The following is a 14,138-nucleotide window of genomic DNA, read 5'->3' on the forward strand; positions in this document are numbered from 1 at the left end:
CACCAAATGCAATCTTCTGAGCCCCAAACCCCTAAATTCGGCCAAGATATGCACCAAATGCAATCCTCTGAGCCCCAAACCCCTAAATTCGGCCAAGATATGCACCAAATGCAATCCTCTGAGCCCCAAATTCCTAATCTCAGCCAAGATCTGCAACAACAAAAGCAATCCTCTGAGCTGTGCAACACCAAGCTAAACAAAGCAAAACTGCTCAACAAAGGCAAAGAGCCTAAGGATGAAGAATCAAGCAATGGTCAAGAAAGGAGCGACCAAAAAGACCTTCAAAACAAGGATCCTGAATTCAAAGTGCATGATGCTAGTAAGCCAACAACGATGCTTGTAGCATTGAAAGTGCCAATGAAGGACTTGGGCACACCCAAAATCAATTCTCTATACCATGCAATTCTCAAAGAACCTGTGAGCTCAGACGTCAAGTTTGAGCATAATCAAGAAAACAGAGTTTCCCTTGGTGAGGGTATTCCTGCCTTTCTTTTCCCAGCCCTTCAATTTGACTCATGGCTACTTGTATCTCCTTGTCCTCGAGTGAAAATGAAGCGCAAGAGACGAGCACTATCTCCTCGTCCCAGGGTGAAGATGAAAGCACAACTTCATCTACTTCACCTCCTCAAGTGCTTTCTTGATCCTGGCATTTGGAGGCATTTGGAGGAAATGCGTTGGCACATGAAAATGCAAATTCTGGAGGACATTGCTGTGGAGTCTTGGAACGACATTTTTCGACGTAAAAAATGTATCATGGACCTTGGTGATCAAACCCAACATGCAATTGGTGATCCTTTCTTACAACCTGGAGGTTCAGAAATTTATCTATGCTCGAGAGCAACATCAATAAAAACTGGAACCTTCTATCTTATCACAACTAATCTTCCTCCTGGTATATCAAATGTTCTACAAAGCTGTTCCTACAACATAACGATCCTTGGCACCACTACCATGAATAATCAAGATGATGATGATGCTAGACACGGAGCTCATATGGCAGCTATTGAACCAAGCGTCCAATAAATATACATTATCTTTTTCATTCCATTGAGGGGGAGTAAAGGTTATCAACATCAATGCAATGAAAAAGGAGTTCACTTGGAGCTGCTCTTCCTCAAGTTCAATCAAGCAGTGCAGCACCAGAAGAAGATGAAGACCAAAATGTTCATGCTACTAGTGATTCATGCTGTACTTCATCCTGGATGATTGCATTAGCATACTTGTGAAAACAATATATTGCATATAGCTTAGACTACATTTCTTTTGCTGCACAATAAGATTCAGTCCATACTCTATTACTCAGAGACTTTATGTCTTATGGGGGAGTATTGGAAATAAGACTATAAAGTCTAATTAACAATAACGTAAGGTGATGTGAAGAGGCATAGCTCCTCGTAACCGTCACCGTGATGATCTACAAATGTAATTCCTTTCTATGAATCAATAAATTCCGATTATGGCTTCCCTGTGAGCACTCTATGCATGGGGACCAAATTCCAACACTGAATTTATCCCAAAATCGCGAAAGAAACCATACTTTCAGGGGGGTTTGTGACAGAGTGACCATGTGGCTGTCCGTCCGTCCATCCTGGTCGGAGTAGCTGCTCCATCATTCACACTCACGGGCCGCCAAATTCCTCTGCTTTGTTATTGATGATGGTGCGGCCAGTTGAATTCACTTCTCTCTCTCTCTCTTTTACACAGACACATACACATGATCTAGGATGTAGGGGCTTGCTAGTAGGGAGCACTGATAAGCTGAATTGCGTAAAAGAGATCTCTCTCTCTCTCACACACACACACACATGATCTACGATGTAGGGGCTTGCTACTAGGGAGCACTGATAAGCTGAATTGCGTAAAAGAGATCACATAACGCTAACACACACTGATAAGCTGAATTGTGTAAAAGAGATCACCGCACTGTGGAGCCTTGCATGGCCAGAAGCTATCCCATGCGGCTGTTCTTCCGTCCATCCTCGCCGGAGTAGCTGCTCCATATTCACACGCACGGGCCGCCAAAATCCTCTGCTTTGCTATCGATGATGCAGCGGAGAGTTGAATTCACCTCTCTCTCTCTCTCTCATCTCACACACACAGCGAGGGGCGCTTATCCTTATCAGGGTCTCGTTATGATCTAGGATGTAGGGGCTTCCTAGTAGGGAGCACTGGTAAGCTGAATTGCGTAAAAGACATCATCACACTTTCATAACGCTAACAAACACTTAAACTTTTAGTGGCATCGTTAATTATGCTTTTATCCTATATAGATAATTCTTCTGGACCAAGGTCATTCTTCAACTTCCTAGACCCCATAACTTCAAGGGTGTCTAGAGATTTATGGGTCACTATACTACAGAAGATTCATCTTGATATATGCTAAGTTGGCACAACATCTTTATAGGTTATTAAATTTTTTTTTGTGGACTCACGAATGTGAGGAATCGTTTGAAAGCCAAAGACAGCATTAGCTTCAGCTTCCATTCTCAAGCCACCAATATGTGATGTGATTTCTCATATGCATATCGATGCCTTCTTGTTTGCCATTGACTCTATCCTCGCACAATGAGCACTACAATAAGATGAGGGGTGAGTGGTGCTTATTACTAACGTTTCAATGGCAGTTTATGTTTCACTACTATAAGGTTGATGGCATATTACGAAGACGGTGTCTTTTGGAGTTTGGGATTCTTGTGGAGAAAGAGAAGCTCTCATATGGACTCAAAAAGTATGATCCTATATTTCAACTTGCTTTTCGTATAGGATAGATTTGGGATCTTCAGAATAGAATCTTGTCAATGTGGGAGAATAAAGCTTTAAAAGGGCAAAAGACCTCTAAAGGGTTAAATGAATCTAGTGGCTTGGCTAAAAGTCGTGGTAAGAAGGTGGATACATCAATTGAAGACCTTGAAGAAGACATGAAGCTTAATCCATGGCGAGCACTTCAAGGAGTGAAGAATCACACACTACTAGTTTCCGACTTATCGCGTGCCATTTCAAAGGAGCTATCACTTGATGAAATGTCTTCAGAGCTACAAAAGTAAGTAAAGTTTTTAGTTATTCATTTTTTATCTTCTTGATGTAAATGAAGCATTTATATCGTCTTTACATATGTCTTACAATCATAACATTTATATGAAGATGCAAGAGGTCATGATAAAAAAATTAAAGTGCACCACTTGGGACGACGTACATGCAGAGTATCCCCAGTCTAGCTCTTACGGAGTTTTGAAAGATTTTTTCTTTTCCTTGAAAGATTGAGTAATATTCTTTTATTTTTGTATTAAATATTCAAATGTGATGGTATGCTAGTATCGTTCTTATGTCTTAAGAAACTGGCCACTAAATATTATATTCTTGTATATTAACTTTCTACTAACAACAGAAGCCTCCAACTAAAAAAGGCAAAAAGTTCACTCTTTCAAGAGGAATCAGAGTGTCCACAAAACTTTCTTGTGCACCTTGAAAGAGCTGGTCAAGAGAAAGCAAGACGCCTTCTATGAAATGCTGCTCTAACTCAAGGAGAGAAACTAGAAGTTATTTTTTCTTTTTGGACAGGAAAGTAAAGCTGCATCCCATAAAGTGATTTGTGGGGATGTACATAATCTTAAAAAATTCAAAAGATGTTACAAAATTCTAAAGTGGTAACTACATCGAATATGTGGAGATTTGTGATCTTTCATAGCACTAGCCAAGCTGCATCAGTATATTCAGCTCCAAGAAAAGAAGCACATTGTCTGGAGTCTCTTGTTTGGTATGATTTCAAGAACTTATGTTTTTAGTTTCTTTTATTATTATTCAAACACTTTAGATTTATGTTTCACTAAATTTGATTGTAGGGTCAAAATAAATATAGATCATGCTCCTAGTTTTCATTTCAAAAGTTCCTTTGAAATGATCACAGATGACTATTGGGATGACATTGAGCAAAGACGTGTTAAAGCACATGTCAGTGATTCTAGATGGTCCATTGTGCTTTCTTTTCCCGCAGTAACTAGAAAATTAAGACATGTGACTGAGTCCAAAGCCTTGGTGAATCCTACTAGAAGCCTCAATGATTGATTAACTATTTGATTAACCTTTTTTCTACACCTGATGATTGGATACTTGACTTGTTTTTTTGGAACTGGTATAGACTTATTTTTGCTTTAAAAAATTATATTTAAAAATAAAATTTTATATTATTAAATGTATGTTAGTTCTTATATTCATTTTTTAAAAACTGCAGGTACAATTGTGATGTGCAATTAAGAGAAAGAGAAACTGCATTGCAGTTGAAACGGATGAGATCCAAGCACCCTTTATTCCTTTGAGTGTAAAGGGTGCCATGGAGTTTCTAGATGAAGACCAAGAGGAGCTGGGAGTAGTCTCCATTGACGGTAATGAGAATTTCCAGACAGCATTAAAAAAACCTATGCCTCCCCTCTTTGATGAGCCTAGGGAATCAGCATCTGTAATAGAAAATAAAAATCTTACTTTGATGCCCCCTCATCCCCCAAGGAAAAGAAAATCATGACCAATCCAATAAAGAAGCATAGGAATATCTAGACAAAGTTCTAGATGTTTAAATTTTTGACTCTCGTACTTTACATACTTTAGTTTATTGCTCTAGAAGCCTTCAAAAAGTTTCATCTCATCTATGAAGAACTTTTTTTTTCATGAGTTGAATATTGGTTTTGCTATTTGGGTTTAGAAATAGATTCAAGCCTGATTGTAGGGTTTTTTATAAACTATAGAGCTTATGATGTTATCTATTCTTATCTTTTTTTAATCGCTTGTCAAATAATATATTTATGTATAGTGGTAAACTTTGTTCCAAGAAAGTTCATTAAAAAAAGTCAATTTCATTCATGAAATTTATAAAATAATTCTTAATCTAAATTTTCTGGGTATTTCTTTAAGTTGTGGGGACTTCGTCTATCCCATTTTAAGGTCAAGTTGTTTTTATATCAAGCATTATTAGTTTATAAATCTATGGAGGTCACCAAGTGCTCTGTTGAAAAACGTGTCAAAATTCATGTAGTTTTCTAATCTACACATGGAATTCTAGATGTGTTTTGAAAAAAAGTGTATTTTTAAGCTATTTTTAAGCTTTCATGCATTTTTGGAAGGGAACTCTTTAGGTAACCCTCGTCAATTATCTATTTTGCCCACCAATAGTGTTCAATGTTATGTAATTACAATATGTAATTACAATGTAAGACCATCATGAATCTTATATAAGCAAGTTAAATATACCTAAAACATCTTGTGTGGTTTTAGACCATACAATTGAGTTACTCCTTTCTTTTTTATTTTGTGAATGCCCCCTTTAAAAATTACATGACACCCATAGGGGTACGATATGAGGCAATTTAATCCGCCACTCTCTCCTCCTCCTTCTTTGTCAAGATCCAAGGTGCTTAAGGTAAAATTACCCTCCCATTCTCTTGAACTATTGGCCAAGTTGGGAGACATTCAATTAATCTCAAGCTACTAAATAATCTCTCTTGCCAATTACGTGGTCAAAAATATTTGATGCTGCCTTCTTAACGATGTGTGTTGGATCTAGAAGATGATTGATTCTTGTCTTTGTTCAGTATGTGAGGTGAAAGAAGATTGAGTACCTTGTCATTCCTAGCGGTAGCAAATGGGATGATATTCCTCTCCATAATAATTCCTAATTACCTTCTCTTAGAGGATATGGGGGGAATCCTTTTGTAGATGAAACAAACTTCTCATGATCAAATGGAAAAAACTGGTGATGGTCTTCATACACGACCTTCTTGAGAGATGCGTCACCCACGATGTAATAAGCAATGGTCCATAAACTAGACAAGCATTATGAGCAGATGTTGTGAGTCCTAATTTTGCATAATGTAAAATAATTTATATTTGGAGATAACTCGTAATTGATGACTCAAATCATAGAAAAGTGATTGAGCATAGAAAACATAACAGAGCACTCTCTATATCCCAAAAGTGATTGAGCATAGAAAACATATTAGAGCACTCTCTATATCCCAAAACTCATGCATTATAGTTCACTTCTACCACCAGCCATGTTCTCCATGATGTTAATTTGAGACCAAATGGATTAAATTTATCCATACCCAATCCAAGTCAAAATAAGTGACATGGCTTGTCCGTGAATTCTGACCACTGTTCTATGTGTTGTCATTTCTAACAAATCCACAAGAGCCCTCATCATGCCATCGGTGGGGTGATTGTGTGCATTCCATGTCATGAGTTTGGCAATATACTTACACTGAAACATGTGTTGAATGCAAGGTATGATAGGAACTTATGCCTCAAAACCTTTTGAGTAATCCCCATACCTTACAAATCACTTCGGTAATGAGACTCACCACATTTTGAACATTTAGTTACATCTTTATGAGCACTCCTAAATAGCACACAATCATTGACACATGCTTGTATATGTTCAGAATACATGCTAAGTATTGTAAATACTCTCCTAGTACGTGCCGTTGTGTTTTTTTTCTTATTGTCGGAGATCTTTTTCATGAGCCTACATCATACATACAAGGAAACATGAATGAATTTTAGATATTATTTCTAACATGAGGTGGCTATAGCCGCATACTATCTGTAAAAAAATGAGGAGAGAATGTGTGAAATATGTGGGGACACATTTGATCCACTCTGTCGCCATTTTTTTTAATCACATAATTTAAATATTTTTTAAAGACAAATACTTAAAAACATAAAAAACTACACTTAAAACAAAAAAAAAATGTAAAACAACAATATCATGGTTTTTTTTAATACAAAGTTAAAGAATACATAAAGTGTTGATTTTTTGAAAATGATTAAAGACAAATGAACTAATTAAATTAATTCATTGTGGTGCATCTTCGTGTTCATCTTCATCTTCATCTTTGCCCAAATCTTCACCACATGCACCACCACCTTCATCATCATCGTCACTTTCAGCATCCTCGTATTTATGCATTAAATATGATACAATGCAAACATGTTAGCCACAAGGAAAACAAGTTGCTTGATAATTAAAAATCAAGTTTATAGAGTCACCAAGTTGTCGTGTTGGGTTATTGTAAGATAAGGGTGTCCAATTTTGTCTAGTTTATGCTAGACTGGGATAATGCTTGGAGAAAAAATTTGGGGGGGCAAGGAACTTCAAATGAGATTAAACAACTAACAAAAAATACACATGCACTCAAATTAACCAAATATAACTTAAAATAATACAAGTTAGTCTTATTAATCAAAATATAATGAAATGATTAAAAAATGAGCTTTCCATACTTAGAGTGATCTAATTTTTTTTCATAGATGCACCATTACAAGTACACTTGTCCCTATAGGTTTTAGATTTACGTCAAAATTTTAATTTTACTAATTAGAGTATTAATATTTACAGGCCTTTTAATAGCCTAGAGAAATTTTGGAAAAGATATCATTCAAAATCCAACCATTGGATTTGCAATTTTGACTAACCACCACATTCTACTAATGTCTCACTATCTACCATTATTTTGATCTACAAGCTTGAGCATTTTAAGTTGTAGTTATTATGCGTACAAAAAGTGGCATATATTATAACACTTTAAAGACCTTGAAATATTTAAAGAAAATATACAAATAGCTCAAAATTTTCTCAAAAAATAAAGTTAAGTTCTATATTATGTGATGATCTAAGGTCCAAAGTGGAAATATCATATGAGTTTATATGTAAAAGATATTAGTATTTTATGGAATCATTCCAAATTTGGGACAGGGTGTATACAATGACTTTGTACCTAAGGAAATGAGGGCTTTTGACTATCTAATACTTAATTAGATTATGTAACTATATTCCCATCTTTGCATGTGATGTTCCAACAAAAGAACTCGAAAGGAAATTCATTCGTTAGGTAAGAGAGATTGGCGTGAACAAATGCCTATTTTTTTTACTGTTTAGAGGATGCGTGAGTGGACAAAACTCGATACCTTGATCCTACAACCACCCTAGCAAGCTCGTTGGGATATTTGTTTCGGTGACGACCACTCCATGCAGGGTAAAAAATAAGATGCCTCCATGAATATAGAAGTGCAACTGGGTTAGCAATTTTTCCTACTATATACATCTAAAACTATAGGAAATGAGGGGAATGTTTTCAAAACCATCTTAAAATGTCCAAATTTGGGCGAATATGTTCTAAAACCCTTCCAAAAAGCCAAAATTTGGGTGAATGGTTTTGCGAAAAAACCCCAAAAAGTAGCCAATTGGCAAAGATTAGCCCCTATTTGTTTCCTTGACTCCATGGCTTTTGAGCCACTCCTCCCAAGTGTCCGCTTTGTCATGGTGTGCTTGCGGTACCTATTCTCCCTAGACGTTGGGGGGTAACCTGTTACCCTTTCCTACAACAAATTTCAACATACATGAGATATGAAAATCATGACGACACATGAAGTAAACTAAGTGAAAAATAGCAAAGAGAAAACTTACAAATTGTGCGAGCCAGCCTGTGCCTTTCCTCCGATCCGGACTTCAACACTAAATTCGCAAGCACCACCTTTTGTTTTGAGGGTGTTGAGTACCCTCCCTTGCTTCCTTCTTTGCCTTCTTCCAGTCCTTAATGGTTAAGTTGGTAGGCATTTGTTTTCCCTCTTTCACAAGACCTCCTATTATTAAGGATCTTTATAGTGTGATTCCTCGCCTAGTCATTGAAAAAACATGTGCTCGGTGGGTTTGGAAAATGCTCATGCATGCATTGAAGTATATACATGAAGTCTTTGTCTTTTTGTTCTCCCCATGGTTTGAAGGCGTCTTTATATATTTGGTTGACTAAACGATGGAAGGTATGCTCTTTGGAATGTCTAGATTTTTTGCCCAGTACGTAGCTATACTCGCGACTATACACAAAGCTACACTCGCAGGGAGAGCGATAAATGGGGCTATACTTGTGGCTATATTCATGGCTATACTCGTGGTTGTAGCCGCATATTAGCAGTGCATGGCTATAGCTGCGTATTGTAATTGAGTACACCCTGTGCACTTGCCCAAGTCTCCTCTCTCTACTCTCTCTCCTCTTCACGCGGCTATGCTGTACGACTATGCTCCCGCATCTCTTTCTATTTAATTTGATTGCAAATTTTACTAGAAGCTTTTTCTAAAAGTAGAGGTGGGCATCTACTTCATATGTGAACTCGAGTGACATTTGAGCACGGATTAACTTGTGCACTTATAGGTCCAAGATTTATGAGCTAGGAACTACAATACAATGAGGGGAAACAAGAAGCTCATAACATTTGTATAAAAATAACATTTAAATATAATAGAAAGAGATTTATTCTTTATGTGCCGACGAAAGATGGATGTGGAGTCGTCCCCAAGGCAAGAGCCTAGTGGATAAGACTTTGGATTTTCTAATAGAGAGGTCTTGCATTCAAATCCTCCCGGGGACATCTTATATTAAGGGTGTGTTTGCGTGCAGGCAGCCATCAGCATACTTTAGGCCGTCGTCAATCAATCGTCATGGCACTTGTTTCCACCTTCCTCTTCGATGATCCTGCGGTGATATTAGTACACCCAAGTTTGGGTGGCATAAGCGACCCAATTTGTATTATTTTTTAAAGCCGTTGGGGTCGCTTAAAAGCCCTTTGTTTTGAACGTTTTTTTTTAAGCCGATGCACATTCTCTCTCTCTCTCTCTCATACACATTATCTCTCTCTCTCTCTCTCATACACATTATCTCTACTTGTGTCTCTTGCACACACATTCTCTCTCTCTTTCTCCCTCTCTCTCTCTCTCACACACACACACTTCACATAAACATTAGTCTCTCTCTCTCTCTCTCTCTCTTTCTCCCTCTCTCTCTCTCTCTCTCTCTCTGTCTCTTTCTCCCTCTCTCTCTCTCTCTCACACATACACACACACTTCACGTAAACATTGGTCTCTCTCTCTCTCTCTCTCTCTCTCTCTCTCTCTCTCTCGCTCTCACACACACACACACACTTGCCTCTTTATCACACACACATCCATATGTATACAAACATTATAAAAAATCTATCTTTCTCTCTCTCTCTCTCTCTCTCTCTCTCACACACACACACATACGCACGCGCATTCGTGTAGGACAAAAGACCCAAGAATCGACATACATCGACTTTTGAAAAAGCAATGGCCGACATCGATTACGGTAAGTATAAATTAAATTTTGCAATCAATTAACATTTAAATATGTAGATTTGGGAGGTAGACACTTCAAGAAACTCTTGATAGATGTAACACATGTGCATCATGGCCAAAAACACACATACATAAAGAAAATGTTAATGAAAGAGTGCCATCATTCTAAATGAGCGACTATATGTACCAAAAAATTATGTCTACAAACTTAGCACTAAATGGCTCTATCATTAATTGGAGTCATCGGAGAAAGGGTCCTCCTCTTGTACATTCTTGGGTGGTTGCAATGATAACCCTGCTGCTACCTGTCGAGCAACCTCGTCCATGTCGTTCTCACCATGTTGCTCCTACAATTAAAAATGTCTATTAGCTATTTGAGTATAAAAAAAACCACATAACATATTGGCATAAAATAATATTTGATAGAATTACTTACAAAAGCATCGGGTGTCGGCATCTCCTTCTGTAGCGCTCTGTAGCTGTAAATTGTGGCTCTCCGTATCTCGTCTTCAGATGGTGCTCGACCATAATCCTTTCTCTGTCATTTAAACATTGCATATATATAAGTAAGAAGTGAATTGAATGCATATGAGATCATAGATACATGGATATATATATATATATATATATATATATATATATATATATATACACAAATAGCTATAGATAGATGAACAAAAAATTTATGCACTTACAAAGAGTGCTCGAAAGCCACTAGAGCCCATTCGGCCAAGCCGAGAGGTGTGCCCTGATTGGACACGAGCCTGAGCTGCCTCCTACAAATTAAATGCGCTTTTATATGAATATATAATTAATGCTATTCGAGAAGTACCTATCATATGCATTGAGTGAATTAACTTTGTGTACCTTCTGTTGAGGCCATGTCACTCTCAAGCGAATCTCTTCCCTGAAGTGCCGCCAAGAATCTCTGCACATCGCAGGTGGGCGTGTATGCTCAGGGACGGCCGCAAATTTCCTAAGCATTTAACAACAGTGTGTTATTACAAGGTTTCACGATTTACGATCAATAAACATATAGATGGATATATAAACACATATACATAGGTAGGTGGATAGATAAATAGATAAATGTAGCGGTCTGTATGTGCTATGGATGCTCAATTGGGTGCATTTGGAGAGCGTACTGGCTCTCCGAATGGACCAATTGAGCATCCATAGTGCATACGGACCGACCGACGGTCCGTATATGCTATGCTAACGTATTTGGGTGCATGTGAATTACACCTTGAAGAACTATTTTGTGCAAGGTTACTGTAAGCCTCTAATATGGACATAAGTACAGTAAGAAGGTATGATTACAAATTAACTAGTTTCTGCTCAGGGAAGAACATTATTCCTAACCTGAGGATAAGCAAATATGCATTGTGCGCTACCATAGCATTTACAAACACTTCTAGGATGATTTTGTATGTGTATTATTTTTGTTCAAGTTTTCATTGATTTTTAATGATATTAATATGACATTAATATTTTATGAATGCAGATTCCAGGTCATCCTCTGGGACACCGCCTCCTCCCACTCTTCCTGTGCGTCCATCTGTAGTTGCGAGAGGAGATGGTTCCTCTTCTTCCACATCATCTACGACACTAGGCGACTCACAAACATATTACGTTGAAAGAATCCCATGTTGATGTGCAGCATGCCATGGCACTCATCGACGAATGCGACGCATATGTTTTGCCCATATGGAGCAGTATGGTCCATGTCCTGATATGCCACCGCAAGAGGAACGGGAGCATCCCATGGTAAGTGATGTCATTTTAGAACTATGTATAAATTCATATCCAAGTTTACTCCGCACTATTAATCGTGTTCCATGCGTGTCTCACCCTTCATATAATCAACAATGATGCATTATTCAGCACGTACCAGTTCTACATCCTCGATTTCATGAGGATTGTGAAGACCATGGAATTGATCCTTCATTCCTTCCATGCACACGATATGGTCAAGCGGTTTTTCAGTTGCAAATGGAGGCATCATCAACTTCTTTGCCCCTCGGTGCCCAATCAGAGACATTGGGTGATCATCCATTGCCTTATTGTCTTCTATCTCTCATTCAAACGTACGATCGTAGACGCTATGGAGGATGGTTGGGAGCAGCCCTTCCAGCAGACGGAGAGGTTTTTAGCTTTTGGGGTGCTCGATATGTGATTGCACCATCTACCATTCCCAATGGTGGACGAGGTCTCTTTATTGCATAGGATTTATGCATGCCCGCAAACTCAGAGGTGACTTTTATGTCATTTTGTGGGCCCATTTATGGTTGGGGCGCATGGCATGCACTTGTTCGCTTTATCAGAAGTATGACAATATATGGGCTTTGTGCTAATGCGGCCTCACTCACCGAAAGAAACATTAGATATAATTGTGGATCGTGGCTTTATATTGATGGAAGACCCTATGCTCAAGGAAATATAGCAGGGCTAATCAATAGTAGTAGAGGGAGAAATGAGAGAACAAATTGTAACTTTATGGAGTGTGAGAATAGTCACGAGCCATGTTATATGATTAGAGATGTACCCATATATATAGTAGTGTGTGCTACAAGATCATTACAAGCTGGCGAGGAATTATTTGTAAATTATGGATGGCATCGGCCATCACCAGCCCCTCTTTGAGAATGAAATTTGAGATAAAGTGTCGGCCTCTTAAATTATGTATGTTTCAAATAATGTATCCAGCTTTGTAGCCCAATCAGCATTTAATTTTGACAAATATTTGATGATATATTTCATTGTCTCGTCAGTAATACAACTAAGGGTATTTTAGTGTCTTGTCTAAGGTTATCTTGAGTATAGATTTTTTGCTGCTAATATGCTTGAATTGTGTTGTAAAAAGGGTTTTAATGTTATGATTATATCACTTAATAATCTGATTGTTGTTACTTTAAATCATTTCTTCATGTAGACTATGTTTATACATGCAGTGTCCAGATGTTGAGGGTGTATCTAGCTCTCACCGAAGTCACCATATCTTGCCAGAGGAGTACATGAGGCTTTTACATACACAAGATCCAAGTACATATCAACGACTTAGAGAAAAGTACAATGCAAAATGCAGAGAAAAAGCGACCAATGAGGGACATGTTGATGATGACATCAATGAGTTTATCGACGATTGGTTCCAAGCAAGTAGTGAAGAAGAAACTTGTCCGCATGAAAAATTTCTACGAGAAGAAGCTTCAAGGCCCATCTACGATGGTGCATCCATATCAAGATTGAGTGTGACCTTACTCATCTTGAATCTCCAAACACGCTACCAATGGAGTAATGCATCGGTTTCTGCATTACTATCGTAAGTTATATTTGTATTTTGTTTGCATAAAAATAATGGCTCTCAATCACTTTTGTGCTCATTAAATATTTACAATTGAGTGGTAGGCTTCTTTCGAACAAGATTCTACCATCAAACAATGTGATCCCAAAGTCGAGGGACGAGGCAAAGAAAATGATCGCATCCCTTGGACTCGAATACAACACAATTCATGCATGTGTCAATGATTGCATTTTGTATCGTGGAGAGTATGAAAATGCAACCACTTGTCCCAAATGCGGTGTTGCTCGTTTCAAGGCACGAACCTTGAATGTCCCTATGAAAGTTATGCGACACTTTCCCTTGGCACCACGAGTTGAACACATCTTTTGCAGCCCCGAAATAGCCAAGCTTATGGATTGGAGTTCGAGAAATGCAAGTATAGATGGAGTCATGAGGATTCCAAGCGATAGCAAAGCATTTAAGCATATCGATGCTACATGGCCAGAGTTTCATTGGGAGCCTCGCCATATAAAATTTGGAGTTGGCTTGGATGGAATCAATCCCTTTTCCATGCGATCGAGCAAGTGGTCAACTTGGCCCGTAGTTCTTATCAACTACAACATCCCACCATTCATGTCAATTAAGAAAGAGCATTTAATATTGTCTTTGTTGATTCCTGGTATGTGATAAATATTCTCATTTCTAAATAGCACACTCATTTCT

Source organism: Cibotium barometz, chromosome 4 (assembly GCF_041138505.1).
Source record: "Cibotium barometz isolate CiBa-2024 chromosome 4, ASM4113850v1, whole genome shotgun sequence".
In the NCBI taxonomy this organism is placed as follows: domain Eukaryota; kingdom Viridiplantae; phylum Streptophyta; class Polypodiopsida; order Cyatheales; family Cibotiaceae; genus Cibotium; species Cibotium barometz.